At 44.8% G+C, this 27,913-nt stretch overlaps 1 protein-coding gene across 1 annotated transcript in view; it reads left to right on the forward strand.

The window, feature by feature from the left end:
• Positions 1 to 27,913, forward strand: part of MALRD1 (MAM and LDL receptor class A domain containing 1) — a 3,359,462-nt gene that overhangs the window by 2,023,221 nt on the left and 1,308,328 nt on the right. The window lies entirely within an intron of this gene.

Here is a 27,913-nt window from a genome sequence, read left to right on the forward strand (position 1 = left end):
ATAGAAAGCACAATGTCTACCTGTTTCTCACATGGGGCATGCCATGAAGCAGGAGTGCATTTTGTTAGGGAGAATTCTCCAGAATGGCTATTTTCCCTTACCTACTGAGTCCCTCAGCAGCTTTGCTGGATATCTAGGATTTTATTTTTTCACCTGGTAAGAGTGTGAGCCTTTTTTTCCCCACATGTGTTTTGCTGTGCGTTTTACATTTTTTGTGTTCATAGACTGTGGAGTCTCACCTCCTCCATAGGCATCATCTTTTTACTGTGTGTGACACAGCACCTTTTGTGCAGTCACACAGGGTTGTCTTTTTCAGGCTTCCCACTTTAAACTCCATTTTCTGGGACTGACTAAAGTCTCCCAGAACATGTAAAGTTGCCATTGACTTTATTAGTCTTTTTAAATTCACAGACCTAGTAAAAACTATCTTCCATAGAGTACTGGAAAGGGTTAATAGTTATCCCCTTTTCCCCTTTCTTTAAGATTTGGCTGGTGGCAGTGTTATCTACCATTTTTTCCCTACCACAGACTATGAAGGTAGCCTTGGTACTGTTTTAGGCTATGTTAGTAGCCTCAAACTTTAATCCGCTGGATCCCTTTTCATTTTATTTGGTTCTGGCTGGGTTTATTTGTGACTTCTTTTTGTAAAGGTGTTTCTCATGTTTTACTCTCCGCGCCAAACCATGTTTGGTTCCTTTGTTTGCCGTCCTTTGGTGGGCTTCTGCACAGAAGCCCTCCTTAGTCGCCTGAGTGTCGGGTTGGACAGGATATGAGGGAGCCGTTTTAGGCACGGAGACCCAAGTCGCACTCTTGTTTGATTGGCTAGGTGACTGTCCTGCCAGGACAGCCACCCTGCTATGTGATTGACAGCCAGGCTGTGTGAATGGGGGAAAACTGCATAAAATGCAGGTCTCTGGGACTTGGAAGGGAGAGTCGCCACTGGATCTAGAGAACCGAAGAGAAGCTGAAGGAAGAGGCCTACTGCAACTACTGAACCACCCGGTGAAACCCTGCTGTGGGTCTGAATCTCCTAAACTTCGACAACAGAGAAGATCTGCCAGGAATCTTCTTCCCTTGAGCTGGTGGGACCAACCAGTTCGCCAAACACCAAGCAAGGCCTCCCTCCCCTGGTCGAATTTGCTGTGCATCGCTGCAGTGAACTGGATAGCCAGGAGGACCGGACCCTGTTTGGGTATTAAGGAGCGCACTGTCATGATCCCTACCCCTGATCCCCACTGGCAAGGCAGCCTGCCAGGTAGGACCAGGTTTCGGGGTTCCATTATGGCCTTGAAGGCCTTAAAATCTCACCCAAGACTCTCTAGGAATCAGTCCTGGCGCTTTGGCACAGGGCTCATAATCACTATGGAGAACATCTTTAGGTTGGTACTATTTTACTTGTAACTACTTTCTTTGGGGCTTCAGTCAACATGGAGGCACTCACATAGCTCAGTTACCAAGAACTGAGCTATGCGGTATAGTGTTTAGGGTGTGGTTGGCCTGGGACTACTCTACCTGGACTACTTTTCCTGAAGACTATTTAAACCACACCCAAACAGCAGAACAGGCTTCATGATATTCTGCTGTTTGCAGCGTAACGCTCACTGTGTCCAGTTAGGCTCCAGTATTCTTTGATGCCAGCTATTCTTGGAACCGTGTGCCTGCAGAGAGAAAAAGAACATCGTTATTGGAATTTTACCTGCAAGTAGCATCCTGTCTTCAGCCCATAATCAGCTGCTTACCCGGAGACAGTCAATCCAGCAAACTCCATCTTCTGGGCACTGCATGCTTCCCGGAACGCAGCAACCTGAAAAGGAGAGAGAAGAACAGCATTAGTGAGTGCATACTCACGATTCCACACAAACAACTAAAACCACAAGATGCATACCTGGTTAGTCACCTCTTGGTCATCATCATTCCGGAACATCACTGCAACCGGCGAAGAGCACCGCGGCCCTCGAAGGAAGGGGAAAGGCACAGGTTAGCATATACAAGGCAAAACAGCACAGCGCATCATGCATTACTTACCGGGCAGCATCGCGCACACCGCGCCTTCATTTACCGGTTTGTGCTCAGCTCCAACCTGCACGAAAATGCAAAAAATATCTTTGCACACATAAAGAGAAGAAATAAGACATTTTTAACAATAAGAGGAAGGAAGGAAAGAACAGAATAGAACACAAAGACTGTAAAGCAGCAAGACCTAACTTAAAGATACTCAAAAGGGCTTGCACCAGTGAAGCAACTTGGTCGCTCCGGCCCACACAAGACTATGCACCCCTGCCACAAGGAGCAGAATGGAGAGCACGCCTTCTAAAGAATTAAGGTGAGGAGAGGGCCAAGGGAAGGTTTTGAATCCAAGGGAGGTGGGAAGACACCCTAGCAGAGACAGTTAATTCTTGAATCTAGGCCCCCTGTATTTCAGGCTCAACTTCCGTCAGAGGCACTACCCAGGGATCAGAGAGAGGGTTCAAGGCGCATATCATCCAACCAGGGCTGAGTGGCATCCCTGTGGATACCAGGTGGCTGTAACACACACCTTTTATTTCGTCGCTTTGCTCTGCTGCTGTTTTCTTCCCTGGGCAGTGCAGGACACCTCTTTCTTGTCAGTCCGACAGTCGCTTCAGGAACCGTGAGCCTGCAGGACCTGCCAGGAACTTCTGCCTCAGCTACAACATTCTTCTTCTACTAAGGTACTGTTCAATTCCGGTTGTTCGTTTCGTTCAACCGCAGTGAAAGTGTTTGAAATCTTTCGCTAATCCGAGGGCTTATCCTTCTCTACTCTTTTAAATTACTTTTCTTCCGACCAAACTCGTTTCGAACTGTTGGCAAAGACTTAACCGTGAATTGCTCTGAACTGTGTGATCCTCTGCAAAGACTCTGAACCATTATCATTGGCCCAGGCCTATTGATTGGAATCGAGTTGAAGTAAACCTTTTCTAGATTGCCCTACCTACTTACTTGTTGGTGCTGCTTGATTTTGAATAACCTTTTCTTTCCCTCCCTTTTTAAATTGCTGGAGTGCCATTTTGCTCACACTTCATTTTGAGCTTAACTTGTCCAGAATTAATTGGGTTGTGTGTAGTGTATTAAGATTGTGATTTTCTGCTGCCTTATTTTAGTGAACTGTTTTATAACTGATGGTGTAAATAAATGTATATTCTTTTACTTAGAAACCTTGAGTCAGTGTTTGTTTGAACCATAGCAATTGCTGTCCTTTGTGTAACTTCTGATACTGCTCACTTTACTCTTGAGATAAGTCTGGCTGCTCAGCCATCGCTACCACTTTACTGTGTAGTACGGGCTTTTACCAAAGGTGAATTTGTACTTGTACTTGTAGTCTTAATTGTGTGTGGTGTTCCCAAAAGGGTACTGCATATGATTCTGCCTAACACATTTCTGCAAGTTTACGGCGATGGATGGAGCAGAATGGATGCTGGGAGAAGGGAGGATATTGTTGAGAGAAGAGGGCACAAGGCTTAGGATGGTGATGAGGATCAAAAGCAGTGGAGCCTGCAAACAAGAAAGAGCCGGGGAGTTGATTGGGAAGGCTGGAGTACTGGAGGGATAACTTTGGGTGGGTGGGGGTGGACAAAGTTTATGAAAAGAAGTAGTGACGTGTGTCCGCTCCCCAAAAATCCCATCGTCACGCTACCTCCCACACGCTGTACAAACCCCTAAACAAATGCGCTCGCTGTGTAAGGGAACGTTTGGTGCAGTGCACTCAAGTGCAAGTTTCACCTTCTTCCAACTCTTTTATTTTGAAACGAAAACTTTCTAGAACAGGATATTTGTAAAATAAAAGTATAGGAACAGTAAAACTTAATTAAAAAAGCAGAGGAGCACCAGTCCCAACCGCACCCTCCCTCTTCGACCACTGGTGGTGGTCCCAGGAAAACAGATGTACAAAAGCCTGCCTGAGCTTTGTGGATCATCCAGCAATGTCCTGTATCACCACTGATGAAGGGTGAATCCTGATATTATGGTCTGGGTAAAATGGGTGCATTGAAATGACGCTCTTCAATTATTTTAGTAAGTGGGCTTGATTTACAAAATCATTTAACAATGGTGCAAACCTGTCTTTTAACGGCAGGAAATCTGTGAGAGGGTAGTTGGGGACATAGGTTTAGGAAACAGGGATAAGATAAGTTGAGTGGTGGGGTTGCTAAAAGTTATGGTTTCTGAAGTCCGATTATGTAATAAATTTGTTTCATCAAACTGTACGTTCCACATGTAATTGCATTGCATACAGAATGGGCACACTGGGTTTTAAATGCTTTCCTTGCTTGCTCTATAAATATTTTCAACTATCCTGCATGAACGTCGGAAGCGGCCTCTGTCTGCTTGTTACTGCCTGAGGTGTGGCTTGACGTTGATATGCTCGTTGGCACGTTGATACGTTCATAGGTGCTTTCCTCGGCTTTCTTTGGAACGTTAATGCTCGGGAGAATACAGAGCACCGATGTGCAATTGTGAGCTGGGAACCATGGAGACAGCGGTTGCAGCGTTTGTTGATTATTGGTCACCCATCAGCCTGTGGAGCGTTTGCAGCATTTTTAGAGCATTTCCACTGTGACCTGTGAGGGTGAGTTTTAGGGTGTTTTCAGTCAGCCTGCTTGAGCTTTCCTGCGCTGTGAAACTGTGAAACTCGAGTGGTAAGCTGTAAAAGCTGTAAAAACTACTCTCTTATTGGGAGAGTTTCGTGGAAGAGGGCTATAGTTGGCGGTATTTTAGTCCTGCTATGAGCCCCCATGTTTTTAATTTTGGTATTTATTTATTATTATTATTTTATTATTCTTTTAAAAAAAAAATTAAGGGCTTTTACAGCATCCAACAGTTAGTACTGGTACTGCATGGGGGAACAAGAGGCAGTGCTCTTGGCAGAAGGTGGCACCAGTCGGGAGACTGCGGGAAGTTTCTTCCTTTGATCCCGACCAGTGGTTTTGTTGCTGTGATGTGTGGTGCTAGTGTGGTCTGATAGTTTTCCAGTGGATGCTGAGCCCTCTGGAAACCAAGAGATAATATCCTGCTTACAGTGCAAGTACTACAACTATTGGCGAGGAACACTGACCAGAATTCTATCCTGTGTTTCAACCTATATGTAGCAGCTATTGTTATACTGTTAACTGCTAATACCATCGGGGTGGGACAATAAGTCTGTTTTAGTGGAATTTCTGCAACTAGTACAGGAGCAGAATGTCCCCCCGACGAAAACCTGCACAGAACAAATATCATTTGAGCAATAAGCAGTTTAAGGCACCTATTGATAAAATGAGAAAAGGTGATACTGATAATAAACGTGAACAGCAAATACCTATGAGCAAAGGTATTATTACACATATTTTCCCTTGTAACACCTCTTCTGGACCCATGCCAGATATTCCTGAAAAGGATATAGGGTCTAATCAGAGTATAAGTATTGTTCAAGACAATTCTTCAGTACTAATGATTGATAATAATTAATTATTGGAGCTTTGTCTATCTGTTCAAAGATCGCTGATCGCTGTCTTAAATAGTTCGACCATAGACAGGGAAAATGATGTGCCATTGAAAACACTCACACCACCTGCAACAATTCCTGAGAGGCTATCTATGTCCCCGGACTTGGCGAGACATTCAGTAACCACCGAAGTGGAATCTAACATGGGCTCCAAATACCTTGGCTGAGATGCAATCTACAATGGCTTCACCACAGTCTGCTTTGAAAATACTACTAAAACTGTGTGGCCGTATTTTGGAAAATACAATTAACTTGGCCGTAGCAAATACAGCAGAGAAAGTAGTGATCGAGGATACTGAGAACAATCTGTCTGAAGCCATTCGGATGATTAAAGAACCCACACCACCGTTGGAAGTAGATCAGAATGTCACCCCACCATTGGAAGCAGACCAGAATGAGACCAATAACTCTGAGATCTTCTTCTCACGGAAACAGCAGCGCCTAGCTAAAAATGCCATAAAAAAGAAAAGACCAGGTAAGGCACCTGGATCACCTGCGGAGTGTGAACTTGGGGTCAAAAACACGAAAAAAGCAACGAAAAAAGCAGCACAGGTTAAAAAGAGAAATTTCGAAAGGGAAGGGAGCCTTACGAGTTGGCACATTCTGGAGAAAGATAAAGTCCTATCCGAGGCAGAAGAAATTACACCTGAACCCTCAAATATGCCAAATGACCAATCAGTAGACAACATCTCATCTACTCCAAATAATTCTAGGCTGACTCCCTTCATCGAGACCACACAGAAGTCAAGGCATATGAACGAGGGGCAGAAGCCAGATATGAGCAACAATCGTATTTGTGTAATCAAGAATCTTTACCAAAATAACGATCATGATTGGTTAACACAAACAGAATTCTTGATTAGGCTTCACTCTATCCCCCAATTAAGAGTATTAACATCTGATGATTTTGAATACATTGAACCATTAAATACTCCTAATACGAATGCTTCGGCAATTCATTGTAAATTTCTTCTGGCCACTGCTAACTTGCTACGTACATATAAGGACAACCTGTTGGAAGTTGATGTGGAAATTGATGTGGATCCAGGAAAGGAAGTTCCGAATTGCCCAGGAAAAGTGCCATCGGAGCCTAAGATTAAGACCAGTACAACCCAACTACCTGCACGCAATGAAGTTCAATTAGCAGATGTGCAAAACTTCTAAAAATGGCTGGCGGAATCTTTACCGGTGGTATTGAAAAAAGATTGAGGGTTTTCTCTCTTCTCATGGAACACAAGGGGATTCAGTCATTTGATCTCTCAGGAGGGATCATTGCCATATATTAGTAATTTTACATGTTTCTGCTTACAAGAGGTATGGCTGACTGACCCAATTGTGTTGAATGGATACACAGTGTTCCAATCCCTCGCCAAAAAAGGTGAATAGGGTAGACCTTATGGAGGCCTGATGACGGGGATTCAGCATAATGTTAAATCATGTCATATTGACACTAAAACAGATGACTTTGTGATTGCGGTTGAACTGGGTATCCATATTGAGAAGAAGGATGAGAAAATGCTATTGATTAGCTTGTATAATCCGCCAGGGTACGCTTATAACACTACTATCCGAGCGTCCCTGCACAATATTTTAATCAATTGGACATATAATCATGAAAATAAATCCGTAATGATTGTTGGGTATTTCAATTGTTATATGCCTGGAGATGTGGGGACCTTGAGTAATCCAAATTTAAGACCCAAAAGTGTAATGACCCTTAAGAAAGTTGACCCCAAAGGACAGTACTGGCTGAGTTTTTTTTAAAATATGGGATATGAAGATGATTAATGGTAGAAAATGTAATGATTTTCCCGGTCAACCAACGTGGGAAAGTGGTGGCTCAAAGAGCATTCTAGATTACATGTTTGTGTCCCCTGATGTTGCGAGCCAGGTGAAGGATATGAAGGTTGCTAAAAACATTTGCAGCGATCACGCCTCACTTGGGTTAACTCTGAATATTGAGGTGTTAAATCACGTGGTTAAACTGATGGGGGACCTAATGGTAATTCATGCAGGAACTAGGATCTCCTGGTCAGAGAAAAACATAGCTAAAGTGGTAGCTATTCTATCACAAGACCAGTATAGGGATACCAGCAGCTTTCAGGATATGTCCATTGACCATATTGAACACTGGATCTCTATACTGGTAAGTGCTGGTAAGGGTGGAGCGGTGTTCGGGCCGCCCAGGAAAAATCAATTTTGATTATGAAATTAGAGATGCTAAAAGACATCTCAGATCAGAGATTAGGAAGACAAGAAAAACATCTGTATCAATGAAATCGTTCCTCTCTATCTGTAAAAAACTCAAGGTGAAGTACCAATCTTGGTTAAGACAAAGAAAGTATCTTAAGAAATTAAAACAATGGCAAGATACTTTATGGCTATTATGTACCAAGAACTCTCGCAATATCTGGGCACTCTTGGGAGAAGTAAGAGGTAATAGGACTAATTCAATCCTTAATCCTATATGGGAAAGTTTCTTGACAGAGCGTAATTTGCCTAATAACATGTTTCTATATAGGCCCCCGTTTATAGTAACAGTCTCTATACTAATTGATAAAATAAATAACTTAAAATCTTCAAGGGCACCTGGTCCTAATGGTCTGGCCAATATTACTCTGAAAGTAACCCTACATTCTGGGCCAAGCTATTAAAGATTCTCTTTGACAAAATTATGTTGGAAGGCAGGATACCAAGCTCCTGGCAAACAGCTACACTTATACCAGTACATAAGAAGGGTGATAAGAGCGACCCTAGTAACTACAGATTATTATCGATGTTGGATTGTACTGGAAAACTCTTTGTGGGTCTAATCCTTGACAAACTACATGAATGGCTGGACAAGGAAAATATACTTGATTGTTTCCAGAGTGGTTTTAGGAGGGGCTACTCTACGACAGACAAGTTGTTCATCCTAGATACCCTTTGTTCGCTAGCCAGAAAGAAGGATAATCCTCCCCTGTATGTGCTGTATGTTGACTTTAGGGCAGCCTTTTATTTGGTCCGTAGAGATATTCTATGGACCAAATTATAATCTCTTGGTTGCCCCCAAAGCCTATTATATTATATTAGGTTTCTCCACCAAAACAATACAGTTTCTCTGAAACTGGACCATGAAGGGAATATGACCACGCAAATTGAACAAAATAGAGAAGTTAAGCAGGGCTGTGTTATGGCCCCGACCCTTTACAATCTATTTAGGTACGACCTACCAGCTGCTATTGAAAAGGCCCAAAACTGCCCGCCTAAAATTGACGATAAACAATGTGTAGTTCTCGCCTAAGTAAACAACCTAGTAATTTTAGAGTGGTCGGTGTAGATCAGAAGCTTTATGGCTTTACACTAAAATCAATGGTCTAATAATAAATCTGCAGAAAACCCAAGTGATGCTGTTCACTGCAAAAAAAGTAGCACAAACCTGTCTTAAGATTCAAGAGCTGGAGATTCTTTATAACCCAAATTATGGATACTTGGGTATTGAATTTGAAATCAAAGGGGATTATCTACTATGTAAGCAGATGAGGATGATCAGGGCAGCTCAAATTTCTGCCATGGTATATCGTTTTACCATCTCCCATGGTGGCTTTACTGTCTGGGCAGCGCGTTTGCTTTATCAACAGGTTTTATCGCTGATGATGACCTATGGAATTGAAGCCTTACAAACAAAGAACCTGGACTGGTTGCAGATTGTGGAAGGCAAATATTGGAAAAAAAATCCTTGGCCTGCCAACCTGCATACCAATGGCCGTTATTAGGCTCGAACTAGGTCTAACTTCATTAAAATCACAGGTTCTTAAGAAAAGGGCAGAATTATATATCCTAATGGTGAGTAACTCTGGTAACCAATTAATGAACACCATGGGAAAAGAGATAAATAGACACACCGGGAAATCACCACTGAGAGCTAAAGTAGAGATATACCTGAAAGAAATTGGTTGGTATACTCGTGACAGGGAATTTACTCATAGAGCCAAAAGGGCATTACAAAAAAAGCAGATTTAGGTGACTGGCTTGAGAATTATGCTCACCTGGAAAAGCTCAAGAAATGTCATTTCATAACATATATGCTATATACATATAAAAAAATGCAATTTTATCTCAATTTATGTCCGTCAGTGAGAGTAAGACGCTTTATTTTTCTGCTTAGGTTGAACCATCTTCCTGTGTTGGTTAACACAGGCCCAGTAAAACAGATTCCTTATTCTGAACGCTTTTGCCGGCTCTGTGAGAACCCTGCTATAGTAGAAACAGGCAAACATGTTCTAATGAACTGCCCGCAATTACTAACAACTTACTTGACCCACTATGGTAAATATGTTCATAATAGTGGGTACATAGCAACATTAGCCTTTTGGCGTAGTAGTCTTAATTCAGTAAATATCAATCTATTTTCTTGCTATGTATAATGTATGGCTATGTATTAAGAGTTTATTAGAAATATCCATTTGAACTGTTTTGCTTGAATGGGTTGAACTAAATTTTGGGGCAAAAGGTTCCACATTTCCTCTATCCTTGAAAGCAATGAATAAAAGTTATTAGTCATTCGCTATTGGAAAACAAGATCATCCATTTACTCTGTTTCCCATAGTTTAGGTGAATGAAACTAGTACATGTTTTTGGTGTGACCTGATCTGGTTGCATTACTGCCCACTGGATAAAATACACGCTGCAAAAAACGTATGTAGCTGTTTGTTTCTTAAATTGTTGTATTATGCAAACCGTTTTGAAATTGTTGTACCTTGTAGAATTTAATTGTTATGTGTAAAGTCTATTAATAGACTATGGCCCTCATTACAACTCAGGCGGTAAGGGGTTTACGGCGCCGTAAACAGCGCCGACCCTTACCGCCTGAGTACGAGGTCCCTTAGCGCCATGGCGGATTTAACACCTGCTTTTAGCAGGTGTTAAAATCCATGGCGCTAAGGGACCATGGAGTTAATTACGCCACCGTAATTTACGGTGGCGTAATTAACGCCTTCCCCACTCCCATTATGCCCTATGGGGCAAAAATGGGAATGGGGAAGGGTAAATGGGGATTGGGGACTTACCGCCCCACCAAGGTCAGAATGGGGCGGTAAGTCCGCCAACCACCATGGCGTAAACATAGTTTACGCCATGGTGGTAAAGTCACGGCCCAGGCGGTAACTTACCGCCTGGGTCGTAATGAGGGCCTATATCACATTAATAATACAATTAAACTATCCTGCATGACTATCGGTAACAGGACTGGTGGTTTGACCCGGCTGCTCCCAACCAAACACATTGTACAGAAATCCCCCTCACCACATTGCCATGCAAACACAACAAAGCAAAAGCTCATAAACATGGTGACATGTCTTTAACAGCTTTAAACACATACATTACTTATTATCATATTTGTGGTTTTGGTTTAGTGCTGCACAACCTGCTAAGGACCATTCCAAAGTGCAGTGGGAAAAGTGAGGACATAAAAAGTAAGTGGAAGGAATGATGGATGACAGGACATGAATAGAGCCTTAAGTGTGTATGAAGCTAGGAACAGGTGGTTCATACAGTGCAAGAGTTTCATACCATCTTCTTCCATGATGCAGGCTCCAAAGGTGTTCAAGGAGGACCTCCAAGCATACCAGACACAAACCAGCATTAGGCCCATTTCCCCCGCCACAAACCTTGCCAACCTTTCACCAACCGAGGCTCGTCAGCCTAAGAAGATGATAGTGCAGGAGTGGTGTTTGCCTAGAGAAACCTTTAGCAACTGTTATGAGATGTTCTATTAAACTGTCAAGGTCCAGAGAAGGGAGTAAGGGTCCAGTCCTTGGCAACTGGTAGCCTTTGTTGACTCTGTTCAATACACCAGCAACTGCAAGAGTAGGCTATAAGCACCTCTCCAGCAGCGAAACCCCATTTTAGTAGACTCTCCCTGCAACTTAGAGAAAGCCCTTGTCCTCAAGTGTGTAATATCTTTTGGATGTCAAGGAAGGAGTAATATTTGCTTTAACCAATACACTCCCAACACAGGCCAAAAGGAATTGCCTGGACATATGCCACTGATTCAAAACCAAATTAATTTGCTGGTAATACTTGGAAAAAATAATATATGTGACAAGCCAAAGAGATGCAATGCCTTGAACTTGGCAGACTGTGGAAACGCTCCCATGGAGCCCAGGACTCTGCTATAGAGGACTGGTTTAAAAACAAAAGGCATACAACAGCCATAATTCTGGGAGCAAACCCAAACAAATCTGAATGCTTGAGATAGGGGGAACCCATGCTGAGAAGAAACGTTATTGTGTACCAAGCACAAACAACAAGGACCTTCACAGACTACAGAACATTTGTGTTTTCAATAGAGAGGAATGCAGATCAGAGATGGTGGCCTGCACTGAAGTGAGCATGTAGAGGAGCAGAAGGAATAAAGAGGGGGCACATCAAAGAAAGTGAGTGTAGAAAACAAGAAGGGGGTCACAAGATTGGTAAAAAGGAGGATGTGGAAACACCAGCAAAGAAGGGAGGAACAGAGTTGATGAAATTGAAGAAGGGCAATAAGGAGGAGGAGGCAAGCACATTAATACGAGAGAGAGGGGAAGAACGCAACGATGTGGGAAAAAGTAAGTGGGGTATGATAAAGGTCAATTCACATACAGAGAGGTGTAGGTGGAGCAAATTAGAGTGTGGAAAATTGTCAGAATAAATGAGGAGAGAGAAGCAGTGGAGAGGGAGGAAATAATGGCAATAGGCACAATGGAGCTTTTGCTCAATACTTGGTACCTTACAGATCTCTTATGTCATTCCACGATCTCTATTGAAACCCCCAGAAAACCAGAAATGAGGGATACATTCCCATATCATAGCCTTGATTACACCCTGAGTTTCAACTCTGCTGGTTGGTAAAAGTCTATCCATTTTGTGAACATGTGAAGAGATATTGGAAGCCTGCCACTTCAATAGCTGAAAAAAGTTATAACCAAGCCACCATCCTCCCTTTGCCGACGTTTGCAAATCCATGGACAACACAGATAAATTAATTCAGGTGGGATTTTGGCACCAATAAACTTCCTTTGTTTGCGTACAAAGGTGTATCTCTGTGAAGGGTTCACCTGGCCTTTCATCATTCATTCATTTCAGTACATGGAGGACATTCTTGTATTCATGCCAGCTCTTTGATCGTGCGTGGAAGAAGGTGTACAAAATAGACTGCACTGTACCTGAGGTAATACTTTTTGTGCAATGGAAATCAGGTGAAGGATAGCCTCCTGTGCTGATTGATCTGCAAGGGTATTTTACAAGGTGTCATCCTCAATGGGCATTTGAAGTGCCATGCATTTCACAACTGCCAACTGTTTAGGCAACATTAGTGATTAAAAAAAATGATACACAAAAGTGATACACAATCTAAACTGATCGACTTCAGCATGGGTTTATAATTCCCTCATATGGACCTGAGGCCTCACACAGCAACCAAAGAGCCTCTACAACAGCCTTCCAGCAAATCCAGTTCTGCAACCAGAGCTTGACAGCCCACCTGCCCTCCGCTGCATCGCCATGGAACACGTTGACCAAGGAAAGGCCATGAGTACACCACGGCAGTCTTACAGAAATCTGCCCTCCATCTTACCCTGATGCTATACCCTCCACAACCTAACCGCCCAAAACAGCTCACCCAATACAACAAGCCCTGCCCTTCCAAACACTGCCGCCCTCCCTCCAGAAACCTACGTCGCTCTGCTTGCAGCCCCAACATCAGCCGCACTGTACAAAAGCAACTACCGCAACCACAGAATCGGCTCTAGAACCCTCCCACGCCACACACAACAAGCACAATGCCTTTGCCCGGCAGCCCCTACATCAGCCACTCTGTATCTACGCAACTACGCAACCACAGACACATATCCAATACTTCCCATGCATGGGTTTGTAATTCCCCCAAACGGACCCGAGGCCTCACACAGCAACCGACGAATTTCTACAACAGCCTTCCAGCAAATCCAGTCCTGCAACTGGAGCTTGACAGCCCACCTGCCCTCCGCTGCTTCGCCATGGAACATGTTGACCAAGGAAAGGCCATGCGTACACCACGGCAGTCTTACAGCAATCTGCCCTCCATCTTACCCTGATGCTATACCCTCCACAACCTAACCGCCCCAAACAGCTCACCCAATGCAACTAGCCCTGCCCTTCCAAACACTGCCGGCCTCCCTCCAGAAACCTACGCCACTCTGATTGCAGTCCCGACATCAACCGCCCTGTACAAAAGCAACTACTGCAACCACAGAATTGGCTCTAGAACCCTCCCACGCCACACACAACAAGCACAATGCCTCTCAAACTGCAGCCCCTACATCAGCCACTCTGTATCTACGCAACTACGCAACCGCAGACTCATATCCAATACTTCCCATGCCGCACGCAACACTCACGAAAAGAAGCAACCTGCCCCTAACTCATGCACAACCCCCCACCATGCCCTGAATCTTGTGAATAATGGTATTGAAGCATCTTGCCCCCCACGCGTATGTGCCCACTACTAGCTCACATTCGACCGCTGATGTTGCACGCTTACCTAAAAGGTGTACCAATGCACCCAATTGTGATGTGCCCAATGGCATGACCAATATTATTTGTACTCACCAAACAACCACTGCCTGCATGCCCAACAACATGCACATGCTTGCCCTTTACCAGTATACCCAATAACCAGGACTGCCTGCCTAAATAGGATCGAGCAACTGCCCATGTCTGCCTGCCTAATTGTGATGGGCCAAATGCCTATGCCATGACCATTGCCAAAGCCTACTTGCCCAACGCTACTGCCTTAACCAATGTTAACATCTGTACAAATATCAACTGTATGCATAATGCCAATGCCTGTATGCCCAATGGTAGTGGACCCAATGCCATGGTCATGACCCCGCCCTATGCATGTGTGCTGATTGACAATGCCTGCCTGCCTACTCTGACTATCTGTAAGCCCACTGCCACTGCCTGTGCGCCCCCATCAGCATGTATACCCTGCCTCCCCACCCACTTTCAACTAAGGTCTTCTCTTAAATTAGCCCTCATCAATGCCCGATCCCTGCCAGCCCACGCAATCGACATCCTCAACCTCCTAACAACCAATAATTTAGATGCACTCGCAATTACAAACTTGGCTCCATTTTAGCGCAGGGCCAGTTCTCTCCCTTGCCATACCACCAGGAAACACCATCCTCAGGAGTGACAGACTGATCACCAAAGGTGGTGGACTAGCCAGTATCAGCAAAGACCAACTACACATCAGACAAGCAAACACCTCGCTTAACAACAACTGTGAAATCCTCTCACTAAAAATCCCGACATCCCCAACCAACACTATCACCGCCCACCTAGTCTACAAACCGCCCGGCCTGACCTTACTTGTGAAGAAGACCTTCGCCAAATCCTACAAGAGAACACAAAACTGTCCTCTCAAATACTCCTCTTTGGTGACCTAAACTTAGGCCTCAATGAGCCCAATGATGTATCAGCCACCTCACTCACCAACTCAGTATTTGCAATTTGATTTAGGCACTGCATCCAAAGCCCCATACACAACTTAGACTGGATAGCTGACCAAACGGCCACATCTCTATCAGGTCAAACACCCCATGCCCATGGTCAAACCATCATATCATTGTGTTCACCACCCCCCTCGCTCGACAAACCAGAACACCTACCATTACGATGCACCCCTCCTTTGCCCGTAGTGCTCAAAAGCTAACTAAAGAAAACCTCCTGCCTTTACTTGATGCCTTCAACTCAGACATCCTTTCCAACCTTGACACAAACCATCTTGTTGAACTATACACTAAAACACCTGCAAATGCTATCAAAGCAATTGCCCCATTAGCTCCTAACAAAGCAAAACCACTAATGCACTCAAATTCCTGGTTTACCCAGGACCTCTCAGAACTCAGAGCAAAAAAGGGACAATCCAAAATCTCCTGGAGAAACCTAACTTCTTACACCCTTAAACAAGAATTCATAAACATATCCAAATGAAACAAAAGCGCAGTCATCCAAGCCAAAGCCAATACGTTCCATTCCAGAATCGCCAACTTGACTTCTAATACCAGAGAATTATTCTCCATCCTTAAGGAACTCAAAGCACCAGTCTCCCCTCCTTCCCCGATTTCCAAAGATCACGTCTGGTGTGACAACATCCAGAACGCCATGCTGAATAAAATCAGCTTTCTCCAAAATAAAATCATCGACCGACAAAACACCTTGAAACCCTTCACACAATTCATGTTGACCGGTACCGTCCCCGAGAACCTCCACCATGCTCCGCTCAACACCCCACCATTATTCAAATTCAACACAATCTCTGTCTAGGATACCCTGCACATCCTGAAAAGCCTTAAGACATCAAAATGCAAAGGAGACATATGCCCAGCCCTCCTGATCAAAGACTGCGCTAAAACTATAGCCCTGTTTATCACGGCAGTCATACATTCCTCCTTCACCACAAGCATGGTACCTGCAATCCTCAAAGAAGCATGGGTCTTACCACTCCTAAAAATACAACCCTCTACCCAACATCCCCTAAAAACTATCACCCCATCACGACCGTCCCCTTCCTGCTAAAAATGCTTGACAGAGCATCCTATGTCCAAATACAGCGACATCTAGAAGAAAACTAGATATTTGGAATCCACCAATCCGGATTCCGCCCAGGGCGCAGAACCAAATCTGCCCTCCTTGATTTAAAAAATCAGCTGGATGACTTCAGAGACAAGGGTAAACTTGCCCTCCTGTTTCTAGACTTGTCAGCAGTGTTTGACACCTTACCCAAGCAGCAGCCTTCTCAACAGAAGCAACATTATAGACTGCCTCCTTTCTAGAAGGTAGAAAAATGAAAGTCTTCCCTGAGAATGCTAGCGCAACACCCTCACCAATCAAGGCTCATGTGTCCCCCCAACCCACTATAACATCTTCACAAAGCTGCTATTCGACCTCCTTGATTCCCTTGATATTGCCTTTACAAAGTACTCAGATGATACTCAAATGTTCGTCCCTCTCACTGGCACATACTCAGAAGACGCTGCCACGTTAAACTCTACCGTCACCATTATTCTAGCATGGATAGCGTCCCACGGTCTCTGCTTAAACAATGACAAAACTGAACTCCGTATCATAGGACACCCAACAGCACTTAACAAACTGAACCCTGAATACTTGACCTTCGTCAATGACGGCATCCCAATCCCAGTCTCACCCTCGGTCAAAACCCTGGGAGTCTATCTAGATGCCTCACTAACACTAATCAGACAAGTCAACACAATCACCTCTCAGCTGCATACATACACCACCAAGCTCCTTAATAACTCAAGACCCATCCTATCTCCAGACAGCGGCCTGATGATCGCATGTGCTGTGGTGGGCACTAGATTAGACTATTGGAATCACTATTTGCTGCCATTTAAGCCCACAATCTGAACAAATTGCAAATCATTCAAAATAATGCCCTAAGAGCTGCCCTCAAGCTGTCCAAACTGAACACATATCCGCTGCCCGCAGGAAGGTAAACTGGCTCCCCATCCGGGAAAGACTACTCCTCAAGAACCTAACCATCACCCACAGATGCATCTCCAAGTCAGCACGACCCTACTTGTCCCGAAGAGTTTCCAAATCGCACTCAATCAGGCCCATCAGAACACCTTACACACAGACACCAGTTCAACCGAAATTCAAACGGGCCAAAGCAGGTTGCTCAAGCTTCCCTCTCATTGCAGTGAAGCAAAGGAACTCCCTCCCACTCAATCTAAGATCTGAAGACTCCCACTGGGCCTGCTGCAAAGCCCTTAAAACCTGGCTCTTTAATTAACCCTCCTTGACTTCCGGACCTTGTAGCATTATGTATGCTCTCATGAATGAAATTAAGATACTTATATGACTATATGCAATAATGTAACTACTGCAACAATGTAAAACTGTAATCACCTATTGTGCCTAAGGGGCTCATGTATACTCTCTTGAATGAAATGCATATACCTGTATGACTATATGCAACAATGTAACTACTGCAACAATGTAACACTGCAACCCCCTATTGTGCCTAAGGGCCTGATGTAACCAGTTCTCCACGGCGCCCTGATGCCTAAGGGCGTGTGCACGCTAATCACATGAAAAAAGAAAATAAACCACCTTAACCATCTCGCCCATTTTGCCACTATGTTGGGAACCAGAGTGTGAGACGCATTGTAGAGAAGGAGCCAAGTACCACCACCTCAACCACTTCGCCCATATTGCCTATATGTTGGGAACCAGAATGCGAGAAATGAGCCAAGTCATTGAACATACAGATACCAAGGAGAATCCTGAAAACAAGATTTCCATTGAGAAAACCATACTTGCATACGATACAGAATGTTGGCCATTTGAATTAAATCCCAGAAGAAACAGGACAGCTGAATGGAAGAGAAGAATGGTGACGTCACTGTCATTGAAGTAAGCTGACGTGCATAGAAGAGATGCAGAGACAAGAGAATGAAGATATTCTATTAGGCATCAAGAGCAGTGAATACAGAGGTTCCACTTACTGTTCCCCCAGTCCCCAATCCAGTAAACATCTGGACATGCATTCCACCAGAAGCTACATTTTTCACTTTTGTTGACTTCTATGTTCCAATTCATTCAGATAGTCAATAGAGGTTCTATTAACAGCACTGGGAGAAAAGAGGCATTAGCTATCCATGCAGACATTACCAAAATGCAAAACAGCATGATTTGACTTTTAACCAACATGCAAAAACAGCAGGATCTTATTTTTAACTAAAATGTAAAAACAGCAGAATTTGAGATTTACATATTGAGTTCAAATGCTATAAAAGTGTGTGATAACGCAATGCAATTGAGAATGTAAATATGGGAGAAACAGGTAGAGAAGGACCGTGAAAGCCAGGAGAGGTTAGGCAACAGTGTACTCTTGGCCTAGAAAGCTCAACTGACGGGATAGAAAAATGTGTGATGCGTAATTGGTGCTACCAACTGCAGGGGGCCCCTGTATGCCAACACTCGACTTTGTGACCGCTACGACCGCCGAGCCGTTGTGTCTTGCGCTTTGATGGGCATTCCTGTTCAAAATGAACTGTAGAGCCACAGTACATACACAAACCCTCTTTTGTCACTCCTTTTCTTCCTTGGTCAGTGGGCCTTTGATGGACCCTATCTGCATGGGTTCCTCACTACCCTGTTTCTCCCCCTGATTCTCTGGGGTTCATGGTTGATGTGTTTGGTCGAGGTGTACTATGGTTTGCATGTCCCAGTGTCTTCTATCACCCCGCCTTTCTGCCTGTCTATGGTTACGGCAGAGGGTCAAGTCAATCATGGCCGGACATTCTGTGGGTTGGCCATCCACCTGTGCGATTAAATCCTTAAGGTCATCTCGGAGTCCCTGATAGAACAGGAACATCTGTTTTTCCCTGGGCCACTCTGCTTCAGCCACAATGTGAGTAAAGTGCATAACGTAAGTGACCATCTCCCTCCTGCCCTGCTTCAGCGTTAGGAGCTCTGTCCTTGCACGTTGCTGCAGCCTGCCTACTGAAGATCTTACCAAACCCGTCAAGAAACCCTTCCCAATCGTAGAGGATGCCATCGTACCTCTGAACCAGGGGGTTTGCTCATGCCGCAGCATCTCCACTCAGGTATGAGATGACAAAAGCTGTTCTGGCCTGTGTTGTGCAGAACACAACAGGCTTCGTGAGAAAATGCAGCCTGCACTGGGTTAGGAATGCCTAGTATTTCTGTGGGTCCCCTGCATAACATACTCTTACACAAAGCAAAGCATGCTGCCCTTAGACTCCTCTTTAAGGTTTTTATCTCCTTCATCATATTGGAGAATTCTACACTGACTGATGGTTCAGCAGAGAATAACTATCAAAATTCTCTTCCTCGTTTTTAAATGTCAGAATGGGCTTGGCCCTTCATATCTCAAGGCAAGAGATGTTCCCTGTTTTCCACCTCATTTCTTGCGATCGTCTGACCAAAATACTTTAGCAGTTCCTGTCTCATATTTTGCCCTCAGTAGAGATAGATATTTTCCAGTTCTTGGTCCTCAATTATGGAACTCAATTCCCATTGAACTCGGACAAATATGAACACCTTTCTTTTTCCGTAGTCTTTATTCTATTCTTTCGCCAGTTGTAATCTTTGTAAGAATAGCACCTAATTACAGTTTAGTCTGCGTGGTTTCTTCCTTTCATGAGAGTATATGCACATGATAAATGAATCAAATACAAATAAATGAATACATTGACATAATCAAATACAAATAAATGAATACATTGACATTCGGGTCTACTCTTGCACCTCTGAAGTCTTTATTGCACACTATGGAATGGTTCATAATAGGCGCCCGTAGATATGATCATTACACCCTTATCTTTGTTAATGTACACTGCTTCCCCATACACTTCTGAATCCTGACGAAATGGTGCTGCCTGGCATTCAAGGCCTTGGATAATCCCTGGATATTGTGGGGGAAGTAGGCTGACTAGGAGCAGTGATATATGAAGGGTATCTATTCCTGAATTTGAATAGCAGGGGCTGCTGCAGCACCCACCATGTGAGGGGCTCTCAGGGAAGGGTATGTAAAAGAGATCTTCTTTTCCCCACTAATCTTCCCTGTCCAAGGACACGCAGGCTTCACACCCAAAAGGAAAGAATGTCCAAATTGGTATACATGACTCATCATTTGCACACATTTAACTGTTAGCGTGAGGGTTATGATGAATGAAAATCAAATCCACTGTTCATTGTGTGCTCACATAGTTGTATGATTACATCATGATCACTGACATATGTGATAAATATAAAAATCAATGTCCGTTTGTATGTTCTAAAAATGTTATTAAGTTTTATGCAAAGCAAACTGGAACTATTGTGCTATTTAACTCCCTGCCCTTTCCCATAGGAGATGATATAACATGATATGGTATGGCATTCATAACGTGCCTATACACAAGTGTTTCAAGGCGTGACGAGGCAAGGGAGGGGGAACAGAGGGAAGACCGAGACAGCTATCTTACTAGGCCAGGTGACATTGAGATGGTGCAAGTGCAGGGAAGGGGGGAAAGGGGAAGTGCGGGGGGGAAGAGCGAGAGGGCAGTGCAGTACAACGGATCAACAGTAATAAATAAATAGAATAAATAAAAACAATAGGTAAAAAGTGCAGCCAGCTAGTGGTAAGTGCAGTGGTAAGTGCAGACATCAAGTGTCAAGAGCTGGTGGGATACAGAAACAGCCCCAAGTGCCAGGGGTGCCCGGCAAGCAGTGCAGGTGTGCAGCTCACAGGGGAGATGACCTGGGCCCTGGATCAGAGGGTAGCCAGTTGACCAGTGCAGTTTCAGTCAGGAGTTCAGCAGGGGAGAGGAGGAGAGAAAGCAGAAGCAAAGAAGAAGGTCTTGAGGTGCTTCCCAAACAAGAGATGGTTCTCCTCACGTTTCAGGGAGGCTGTTCCAGAGGGAGGCCCCAGCCAAAGAAAGAGATCTATCACCAACTTGTTTCTTGTAGAAGCAACTGACCCTGAGGGAGCTGGAGGCGGATGAGTGAAGAGCTCGAGAAGGAAGATATTTAGGAAGAGAGAGTTGAAGGTATTGAGGCCCCATGCCCCAGAAGGCCTTGTGGACAATGCAGAGGGTTTTGAACTTAACACTCACAGCCACTGGGAGCCAGTGCAGAGATTTCAGCCCTGGAGAGATGCAATCCCTGGGTTTGAAGCCAAGGACAATTTGTGCAGTCCTGTTCTGGATGAATTGCACAGGGCGGCGAATAGAAGCAGACAGATTTAGAAAGAGGCTTTTGCAGTAGTCTAGCCTAGAGAGAACCAGAACTCTGGAGACAGTGAGGTTTTGGGGGAAGGAGAGGAAAGGAAGAATACCTCTGAAGAGGTGAACTGATAGTGTGACTTCTTAGAAACGTCAGAGATGTGAGGAGAGAAGGAGAGTGTGGAGCCGAAGATAACCCGAAGGTTTTTAGCCTCACAGGTGGGAGAAGGAAGAGGGCTAAGAGATGTATTCACCTATTGAAATGTGTATATACTTACAAAGAGAATTTTAGATTTATAAACCATGATTTATTTAGAATCAGAGGCTGAGAAATATTTTACAATATATGCAGACTGGATGCAAACAAGACCAACCCAGATTATTCAGAGTGACCCAAAAATACATGTTTGCAGTGTATTATTATTATTATTATTATTATTATTATTATTATTATTATTGTTATTATTATTATTATTATTAGCATGCATTGAACTAGCTTCTGGAAGCAACTGAGCACGAAGTATTAGGGGGTTATGCCCGGTGGGGGAAGCATATCTCAAGGGATCGATACAAGGGAGTGGAGAGCTAACAAAGGGAGTGGGCAGTTTGGCTGCAAGGGTACTACACGTAACCATTGGAGGAAAAGGGGGGAGTGGATCACCCAGTCTCAGGTTAAGTCGAGAGTGGAGGGTGTGTGGACCTAGGCGTTAAGGAGCAGCCATTACCTGGAGAGGAGTGTCTTGAGCTTCATCCTGAAATGTAAAAGCGAGGGGAATCGTCTCATGTGGCAGTGCCTGACTGATTTGCATATGGCTGGACACCGTTTGCAATGGCGCAGACGGGCAAAAAAATGGTGGTGCCAGTGGTTCAGATTCATTCAAAACCTTCCACCCATCACTTATGTGGTGATAGGTGATGAGGAGGTTCTAAAGTCTGGGGCATAGTGTTAGGGAGAATTCTCTGTTTAGGCTGAATTTCCTAACCTAGTGAGTCCCCCAGCAGCTTTGCTGGATTTCTGGAGTTTGTTTTTTTTCATCCTGGCAAGAGTGAGACTCTTTTCCTCCCACTCTTGGACATGAATGTGGTTGATTTCTTTGAATGTCAATGTGTTCTAAGGGCTATGGGGTCTTTTACTCCATAGGGCCTCATGTGTTTTGCTATGTGTGTTACACCGCCCCCTCCATGCCGTAACACTGGGGTGTCCTAGAGGATCCCCACCATAGACTCCATACCCTGGGACTGACTACTGTCTCCCAGGGCATGTAAAGTCACCATTGGCTTTACTAGACCTAAATTTACTAACAGAACTAGTACAAACCATCCTATTGTGGACGTACTGGTAGGGGTAATTCGATTACCCCTGGGTCTGTTGTTCGAGGGGGCACTGTCCCGTCCCCCTCGTCGAGTTTTGGCTGGTGGCAGTGGATACTACTTTTTATATTCGACCGCAAGTATATTCCTATGGGATTCTTCCCATTGTTGGAGGCTAATACTTTTTCACATTAGTCGCTAACATACCACCGGTTTATTTGTCTTAAATAAATCCACCATTTTCTGCCAGAACTCGGTTTTTAAAATGGCGTATGTGTTCGCCTCTGTAACTCCGAAACCAAAGGTTGAGCCCTTTGTTCCACTTTTGGCGGACTTCTGCACAGAAGCCCTCCAGAGTGGTGCCATTCTGTCTGGGTACCACAGGGGGTGTGGGAGGAGGTTTAGGCACCCTGGACTGAGTTGCCTTGCCAACTCAAGTCACACTCTTGTGTGATTGGCCCAAGTGGTGAGCCGCCCCGCTCACCACTTAGCATGTTTGATTGACTGCTAGGCTGAATGAATGGGGGTTTTCTGCATAAAAGCAGGGCTTTTGGGACTGGATCTTCAGAAGTCGCCACTGGACCTAAGAATCCGACGAGGGTAAAGCTGAGCCGACCTGCAACGACGACACCTTCAGTGGAGCCCTGCTAAACCGACTCCCCACTTCCCAATGACAGAGGAGATCTCCCTGCTGGAGAGTCTTCTTCCCCTGACTGGTGGAAACAACCAGTCCCTTGCTTTTTTTTCACTTCCAGGACGTCTAGTGGTCGAATTGCCCGTGCTGTGCACCCCGGCAACCAGATAGCCACTGACCACTGTACCGCGACCAAAAGGTGATGCCTTGTGACTGAGCACTCCGCGGCTGGTCTCTTCCCTGGTGGTGCAACAATCTTCAACTTTTCCTCGACGACGGAATCCCCTCATCTTCTGGCAAAGCCCCGACTTGCATCCACCACCAGGAACAACTGCCCCCGCCGGAGCTGGCTCTTCACTTACAAGGTACTGTGTCCGCCTGGCTTCCCTTGAAACGGTTAGCGTGAGGTGTCTTAAATCCTTACCTTTCCATTGGGTCGCCTCCAGACCTTCTTAAACGTTTGTTCTAAACTGGTCCAACCTTTCTGTGACATCTTGCTACAAAGACTTGAAGTGCATTTCCACTGTGATACTTTTTGGGACACACAGCCTTGCCTCTCTCCGAGTGGGCCTGGCCTCTGAACTTTGTGATTTACAGTCGACCCTGCCTTGCTCGCCTTGCATTTGTTTCGTAAAAGTGTTGGTACTGAGTTGGTTTCATACCCTGCCCTTTTCTCTCCCTTCCTAACGAATACTAGAGTGCCATCTAGGTTAAAGCATTCACCTCTGTCTGCAAATAAGTGGTGCCGTTGAACCTAGACTTGCCGAAATATTGTTATGGGATTGATATATACTTATAGTAACTGTGATTGAAGTTGTTTGCCATCATAGTGCCAGTGTGTTTTCCATAGATGTGTTTTTAAATAAATAATTATATATCTCTACACCCAAGCTCTGATCAGTGTCTGCTTGTTCTACTGTGTAAATTGCCCTATCTTGTATACTCCAAATACGGCCTAACTTTTCTTGAGGGAAGTCTGACTGCTCAGCCACAGCTACCAAGTGAATCTGTGTGGTACAGACTGCTACCAAGTGGGTTTACTGCCAAACACCTGTAGTCTTAAATCTTTTGCAGTGGTCCCAGAGGGAACTGCACAGGTTTCTGCCTAACACTGGTGTACAGCGGTGGAATTTGTATCGAGTATACAGTTTAGAGTGCTTTTCAACACTTTAGGATAACTAACCACAAAGCTTAGAACTAAAAAGCAACTTTAAAAAAAAAACATGTCTACTATGGAAGTTTACAGTCAGGAGTCCTTGTCAGGAAAAAATACTGAGAGTTTGAGAGCTCTCTGTAGACAAGAGAATCTTTCTGTAAGAGGCAGGAAAGTAGAACTGATAGCGAGATTGCTGGAAAACCAAAGTCTGGGTACTGGTTCAGAGGAACCAACTTCTCCAGCAAATGTAGATAACAGTAATGGTGTTGATCTAAATCAAAGTTCTGAGGATAGTGATGAAGAGGCTGAAGAGGAAGGAGAAGCTAATAAAACTGTGTTCCCTACCCCTATGTCTGCCTTACCAGCTGTACCTACTGGGCCTATAGCAGGTCCCACACTAAGTCCTCAAGTCCTTGAACTAGAAAAAATGAAAATAGACTTGGAATTCAGAAGGATTACTGCTCAAACTGAACAGAAACACCAAGAAATGCAACAAATTCTTAGGCTCAGAGAAATGGAGCTCAAGCATGAGTTAGAAATGAAAAAGTTGTCTGTCGAAACTGCTTCTGTCTCTGGCTCCTCTAGAAGTTCCAGTCCCAAAAGACCCCGGATGCCTAAGGAATGAATTGGTATGTATGAACCAAAGTTGGATGTGTTGGATTGGCTGAGTTTGTTTGAGTACAATCATGGCCCCAGAACATCACAGGTAATGAGCTACTTACCTGGTTGTTCTCTAGGCTCCCCCCTGTTGCAAATGATGTGGTAATGGAGTTGGGGGAGGAGGATAGGAAAGAGTACAAACGTGTGAAACTAGCTTTGATAGCTAGATTTGGGGAGACCCCTTCCCAGTATCTTAAGAGGTTTAGAAACCCTCAAAAAGCATGATGGTACCCCTTGGGCTACCTGGGTGAGTGAAGGGTTGAAAAACTTAGAGGGATGGATTAAGGGTTACAAGGTGAACACTTATGAGGGTATGAACAATCTTTTTATGTTGGAGTCGATTTATGATGCCTGTTCTCCTGAGCTCAGACAGCACTTGGCTGATTCAAAGGAATTGGATTCCAGAAAGCTAGCTAAGGCTGCTGAGTTGTGGGTTGCCAACAGGGCTACTCAAAAGGATTCTGGGGCAACTCAGAAAAAGGATGAGGGAAAACAGCCTAAAAAAGACTCAAAAGAGAATTCTAATAACTCAAATTCCAAAGAGGGCCCCAAACAAAACCATATGGGTACGCCACAAGGAAAACCACAGCAGAATAGTGTACCTTCTGGTGCCAAACCAGAGGGAGGCCAGAACAAGCCACCATTCCAGAAAGCATTTGGTAAATGCTTTGTTTGTGGCTCTACTGACCATGTGAAAGGAGATCCCAGATGGAAGGGTAAACCTTCAGGGGTCCAGCTTGTCTCCTTAGCCTTCGCTCCAGAGGAGGAAGTCCAAATGGCAAGTGGAAACTTTCTACTGCTGGCTGATGAACCCATTGGAGTCTCAGCCAGTGTTTCTTTAGTGTCTCTGGGTTTGAAGGAACAACAGAATTTAGATGTCTATAATTCTATCCCAGATAATACTAAAGCGTATTATAACGCAGTGTCCAGGTGAATGGTCAGGAGACTCCTGCCATCAGGGACACTGGGGCCAGCATAACTGTGCTGGATAAATCTTTTTTTCAGGCTGAGGATGTTGCTAAGGCACCCAAACGCCTCACCAAGTTAGCTGGAGGGCCTGTGCAGATGCTTCCCCAATTACCAGTTCTCATCCAGTGTAATGACATGACTGTGAAGATACCTGTCAGCATACAGAGTGAGGTACCAGGACGAGTTCTGTTGGGTAACGATTTAAAAACTCTCTGAGTTGTGTCTCATACCCCCAGACCTCCTAGTAAACGGTTACAGGAGCTAACCAGACCTGCAAGGGAGAGAACCATGAGAGGTACTCTCGAGGAGATGATGAAGAAGGATATCACTCCTGCTCCACTGGAATTGTCAGCTGCTGTCTCACAGAAATCAGAAGCGAAAGGGAAACCTAAAACTTCTATACCGAAACCAGCAGCCAGCACTTCAGTGCAGCCAACAAGGACTTCCCCTCGGTTGTCCAAAGTTACACCAGTAACTCCCCCTCCAGCTGAGGCTGAGAGGGTGGTACAACCCTGTGTGGTAGAATTAGACTCTGAGGAAGAGCTAATGGAAGGCCAGGAACTCATTGGAGATCTGGATCCTATTGACCATCCTGAGCTGCAGTCTTTACTGGCAGAAGGTGGACCCAACAGGGCAGACTTCAGTAAGGGACAGAGAGAATGTCCAACTCTGGAAGGTCTTCACCACCAGGCAGAAGCTGAGGCTGAAGGGCAAGAGCCTGGGAAATACAGGTTGCACTGGGAAGATGGCCTCTTCTACAGTGAACCGACCGAGTCTGAACCTGGAGACTACAAACGACTTGTAGTACCCAAAGAGAACAGACAACAGTTCTTGCAGTTAGCCCACGAGATTCCTTTGGCTGGTCACTTGAGTTTCAAGAAGACTAAGGAAAGGCTCTCTCTCTACTTTTATTGGCCAAAGATGAGGGCCGAAGTAGAAAAACACTGCAGGAGCTGCCACACCTGCCAGACCTCTGGTAAGGTTGGTGCCAAGAATGTGGCACCTTTAGTGCCTCTCCCAGTTGTGGGAGTCCCATTTGAGAGTAGGGATTGACATTGTTGGTCCCCTTGATCCTCAAAACTCCTCAGGCAACAGGTGTATGCTTGTTGTAGTAGACCATGCTACTAGGTATCCTGAGGCAATTCCTGTGAGGACTGTTACAGCTCCGGCTGTGGCTAAGGCCCTCCTTGGTATTTTTACCAGGGTCGGGATTCCTAAGGAAGTAATCTCTGACAGGGGGTCAAACTTTTTGTCCCACTACATGAAAGCCATGTGGAAAACCTGTGGAGTTACTTACAAGTTCTCAACAGCTTACCACGCACAAACCAATGGGTTGGTAGAAAGGTTCAACCGAACCATGAAGAGCATGATAGGTGCTTTAGAGGAACCCCTTAAACGGAAGTGGGACCTTCTACTGCCATGCCTTCTCTTTACTTATAGAGAGGTCCCTCAGGAGGGAGTAGGTTACTCTCCCTTTGAGCTTTTCTATGGTCATCCCGTCAGAGGTCCATTGGCCCTGATTAAGGAGGGGTTGGAGAGTGCTCCTTCCCCCAAGCCAGTCAGAGTGACTGACTACGTGATAGGTCTCCGGAGGAGAATGTCACACATGATGGCGGAAGCAAGTGATAACTTGAAAGCTGGACAAGCATTGGTCAAGCACTGGCATGATCAAAAGGCTAACATGGTTGAGTTCACTCAAGACCAGCTAGTTCTCGTTATGATCCCAACAAGGCAGAGGGCCTTGCAAGACAAATGGATGGGACCCTTCAGAGTTGTAGGTAAACTTGGAGAGGTCAACTATCTGGTGGACTTGGGCAATCCCAAGGAGGCTCCGACAGTCTTCCACACCAACATACTCAAAGCGTATGTCTCGAGACCTGATGTAGGAGCGTTGCTTCTAGCATCATCCGAGGAAGAAGAAGAGA

The sequence above is a fragment of the Ambystoma mexicanum genome, chromosome 2q, assembly GCF_040938575.1.
Source record: "Ambystoma mexicanum isolate Mex_15411 chromosome 2q, UKY_AmexF1_1, whole genome shotgun sequence".
NCBI lineage: Eukaryota > Metazoa > Chordata > Amphibia > Caudata > Ambystomatidae > Ambystoma > Ambystoma mexicanum.